Source organism: Ruditapes philippinarum, unplaced genomic scaffold, assembly GCF_026571515.1.
Source record: "Ruditapes philippinarum isolate M1 unplaced genomic scaffold, ASM2657151v2 ctg792_1_1_1_1, whole genome shotgun sequence".
Taxonomy (NCBI): domain Eukaryota; kingdom Metazoa; phylum Mollusca; class Bivalvia; order Venerida; family Veneridae; genus Ruditapes; species Ruditapes philippinarum.
Genome location: NW_026866635.1, coordinates 40,466 through 45,778, shown reverse-complemented (window position 1 = coordinate 45,778; position 5,313 = coordinate 40,466).

Here is a 5,313-nt window from a genome sequence, read left to right as displayed (position 1 = left end):
GGCAAACAATCAGTTCGTGAAACGTAGGCTAAAACCTTTTAAAAAGCATCAGTCAGTTCATGAAACGTAGGCTAAAACTTTTTAAAAGGCAAACAATCAGTTCATGAAATGTAGGCTAAAACCTTTTAAAAGGCAAACAATCAGTTCATGAAACGTAGGCTAAAACCTTTTAAAAGGCAAACAATCAGTTCGTGAAACGTAGGCTAAAACCTTTTAAAAGGCAAACAATCAGTTCGTGAGACGTAGGCTAAAACCTTTTAAAAGGCAAATAATCAGTTCGTGAAACGTAGGCTAAAACCTTTTAAAAGGCAAACCATCAGTTCGTGAAACGTAGGCTAAAGCCTTTTAAAAGGCAAACAATCAGTTCGTGAAACGTAGGCTAAAACCTTTTAAAAGGCATCAGTCAGTTCATGAAACGTAGGCTAAACCTTTTTAAAAGGCAAACAATCAGTTCATGAAACGTAGGCTAAAACCTTTTAAAAGGCAAACAATCAGTTCGTGAAACGTAGACTAAAAACCTTTTAAAAGGCAAACAATCAGTTCATGAAACGTAGGCTAAAACCTTTTAAAAGGCAGACCATCAGTTCGTGAAACGTAGGCTAAAGCCTTTTAAAAGGCAAATAATCAGTTCGTGAAACGTAGGCTAAAACCTTTTAAAAGGCATCAGTCAGTTCATGAAACGTAGGCTAAAACTTTTTAAAAGGCAAACAATCAGTTCATGAAATGTAGGCTAAAACCCTTTAAAAGGCAAAACAATCAGTTCATGAAACGTAGGCTAAAAACCTTTTAAAAGGCAAACAATCAGTTCGTGAAACGTAGGCTAAATCTTTTAAAAAGGCAAACAATCAGTTTATGAAACGTAGGCTAAAACCTTTTAAAAGGCATCAGTCAGTTCATGAAACGTAGGCTAAAACTTTTTTAAAAGGCAAACAATCAGTTCATGAAATGTAGACTTACATTTTATCTTTCTATTTTATTTTTCTCATATTCAATGGTACTTTTATAAAATCATGCAGTCTTATATGGAGTTCTATATTATACAATTATTGACCGGTGCTGTCAATTTGTTATCTCCCGGTGAATAACACGTCATATTAATGACTCACTAGTCAGTTATTGTTTTTAATTATATGAATAGGCTAAAAATGTTAAACATTATAAAAAATATAGCATTATACAACGATTGTTGCATCCATGAAGAAATGCTTTTACATTTATTTTTATAATGTGAAATATAATAAGAATAAATTTTGGTGAAGTTCTATTCCGTTCATCATTTATTTTAGGTACTGACACTAAAGAGTTTAAATGAACCTTATTTGTCTGGAAAAGAAAAAAAATTACACACACACACACGCATGCACGCACGCGCAAAGGGCGCGCACAGTTTTGAAATAGTTAGAATGGGATATCTACAAAAGGACACATTTAACAGAAGATGAAAATAATTGACGGGCAAGACCTTTGATTGCTTACACTACACCTTTTTCATAAAAAGACGGTATAGATATAAATGTTTAATCTTTATTGTAAAACATGATAAAGTATTATAATAACTTGATCATTGATAGATAAACTAATATAGAACATTTTGTCCATACATACAGATTATGTAAGGTATGAGAGGGTGACCCCGACTTTCTCATTAAACGGAATTACCAAGGAAGAGCCTCCAAAAAAATATAATTTGTTCTGTTTACTACTGTTTGAACCAATAAGATTGCAATTATATTTACATCATATAATAGATATGAATACCTCACCTACCTATTCTATATATTCCACTAAAACTTTTTAGTTGTGTAGTGCGCTTGCCTAAATAAACCATCACAACACGTACAACGTGAAACGATATTCTTTTTAGGAATATTCTGGCTCAAAAGTAATATTGCGAACTTTGTCATGTCCTTTTTATGAGAAAAGCAGAAATGAAAAGAACATAGTTTCATTAACCCCTACCACCGGCTAAAAAATTTTAAAAGAAATGTAGACTAAGATTTGTCTTTCTATTTTATGACAAAACAGAATTGAAGAACATGGTTTCATTGACCCCAGTACCGGCTTAAGCAATGTTTAAGACCCATATAGTGGAATCAGTTAACCCAATGGACAATAACAATATGATTTTTTACTGAAGCTTCTTTTACAGCTACTATGCATCATTTAACATCATCACTTAATACCATGGTACAATAGGGAAGGTGTGAAAAAGACACGTTTGAATATTAATGTATCACTGTATATTTGATCAACATGACTATCATAGAATCGTCCATATATGTAATCGATGGTCAGCTATCTAAATATAAGTAATAAAATTAATTGATTTCTACAAATGAAAATTGTCATCAATTCAACTCGTCTGATAATAAGTAGAATTCTGTTAATTAACCGTAAACACTACTTTTAACCAGTGTAGGATGATGAAACGATAAATCGTCGCGGAGACTGTCAGGCAGTTTTTGTCGTGATAGAATAAATATGACTTGTACAAATTATATTATGGTAAATGAAAAGCTTTGGCTAATTGATTACATTGAAAGTTAATTTGTATGGTGAATGAATCCTTTATCAAAATAATGTAATAAACTATTCAAAATGGTGAAGAGAAAATTGTGATTTATGTTAACTCCATATTGTTTTCTTAACAATTTTGATGATACCTTAATTGTCAAAACATGAAATATTTATATTATGAAAGGGGAGTTTAGATATGAATTTTTATCTGAATATTTGAATATTCAAAACAATAGATTTTAATTCCTAAGGCCCACCTTCATAATTGACGTGGGGTCTTTTTCATACCGTCCAACGATGTTGGCACGGTTGTAATTATTTCTCTGTCGATTATGCAGCTCAATGTTTTGGCAAATAATATATTTCTATTATCAAATTTAACATGCGTTTTAATTCCATTTGATCAGATATTAATTCGAATTATTAGATTGGAACCCTAAAGCGTCGTCCCTACAAGGATAAATTAGAACTGTTACAGATTCGGTTTCATGATGATTATTTGCATGGACGTAAGCAACTGCTCGTGTCCCTTTCTTCCTAGCACCGGCTTAAGCAAAACTGAACATTTAATGCAGATGTGTTCATAGAATGGCATGCTTCTGCATCAGACATCGTAAATGAAAATAATAACCGCGCTTTTCATTTGAGGAGCAATGTATATAACATATACTGGATTATAGACCAAGTGGTAAAAAGGTGGGAGAGCAGCAAACATTTTAATGAGAAACCCGTTAGTTACTAAAGTTAAATTCACGTGAATTTCGTGTTGTAGATGGTATAGCCAATTGAATGATTTTATAAATGCTTACTTTTTCAGTAACCATGGCGTTATACACATGCGATACATGTAATAGCGTATTCAGATATAAAAGGAATTTAAAGCGTCATATTATTGAGATTCACACCAGAAGAACAAGGTTCTGGAAATGTAAACAGAATGGATGTGTAAAGGAATTCATGAGACAGAGTTTTTTGACCAGACATTTAAAAAATGTCCATGCAATTCCTGCACATGAGGCATCTGAACAAGCATTATTTAGCATGATGGAAATTGACAAACAGCACACATTCAACTTTTATTATGAAAACATCAGTTCAGAGGAAGAACTATTTGAAAATGTGCAGTGCAATCAAAAGGAATTTGATGAGTGCATTGATCAATTTAACGTGAAAACATTTGATGATGAGGTGTCATCTAATATGCTTGTTTGTAACGAGAACAGCAATTCATCGGTTTCAGTAAATAGTTTTGAAAATTATACCGATGACATTTATTTAAGTGCCGAAAATGAAAAAGATGAATTACACATGTCAGCAAGTGAATCTACTAAGGATGAAGATAAATTAATGGTCACGGATAAGCATGTACAAATTCATGGTACAAGAAGTGATGAAGATTGTGATTTGACTGAAGATAAAGATGATTGTGAAGATGATTCAATAAATAGTGTAGACAGAAATGATGATGACCTACAGGAAGATGATGCGAATGTAGTAAATGAATTTGATTGTGAAAATATTATGAAGAAGGATGAAGTTATTGATAGTCTAGATGATGATAAGCAAAAGATAGGGAGCCAAGATTTAGGAAGTGATGATGGAAAGAATTGTGATGAAGATGACTGTGATTGTGATGTAGATGAATATGATTGTGATTGTGATGAAAATGAATATGATAGTGATGAGGATAAAGTTAACTTTAATGGTGATGACGATGAAGAAAATGATAACGATGATGAATTTGATTTAATGATAAGGGAAGAAAAATATTCAGATGAAGATAACTGTACTGGGTATGAATATGTCAAGAATGTCGAAAAAGAAGAAGGTGAATTATGTTATGATGAAAGAGAAAGAGATGGTGAACTGATTGATGTTATAACAATAAGCGATGATGAAATGTCGGATCATGATAGCAGAAGTGATTCAAACGCTATTACTTCTAGCAACCAAGAAGAAATTGATCAATTAAATACAAGTAGCTTTGATGCTAGTTCTTCTAGCATCGAAAATCAAACAGATGAAGAATATGAGAATGTCCTGCAACGACCAGACAGAGACATTTCAACAAAATATGAAGTGTATACTGTAACAGTGACAAAAAGAATTAACTTTCGGGAGGGTGAAGAAATATATAACTTTTCGAAGGTTGAACAAGAGTATTATGAATATTTTGAATATAATAAGTAACAGAGTAATAAGTGACACTATATAAACTGAACACAAGTAGTGTTTTTGTAAAATTGTTTGAAAGCTAAATATTGAGGATAAAAATATTTGTCATTTTTTGTTTATATTTAAGTTTGTATTTCTGGTGGCCGGAGTGTCGTGAATATCACGATATTATTAGATAATTTACTATTTAAGCGGGAAAAATATTTTATTTTCTGTTTTTGCTCCTTGCCATGAAATTCATTATTTTCATGTTATTTACAATTTAAATAAATGGCGGGAAAATTCTTTATATTTTGTAGTTTAGCGCGGAGGAAGGTAGTCTAGTACTGGTGTAACTCTCCAGGAACGATGGTTAGGAAACTACCCGCCTATATGACTGAAATACTGTTGGAAAAAGGCGTAAAATGAAACAAACAAACAAACAAACTTTATATTTTGTAAACATCTTTTCACGGGATTGTGCTTTTTATGTATTTTGCTCCTTGCCATGAGATTCGTGCTTTTCATGTTATTTACAATTTAGATATATGGCGGGAAAAATTCTTTATATTTTGTAAACTCCTTGCCACGAGATTTGTGCTTTTTACGTTTTTTCTTAAGCTCATGGCGGGAATAGTAACT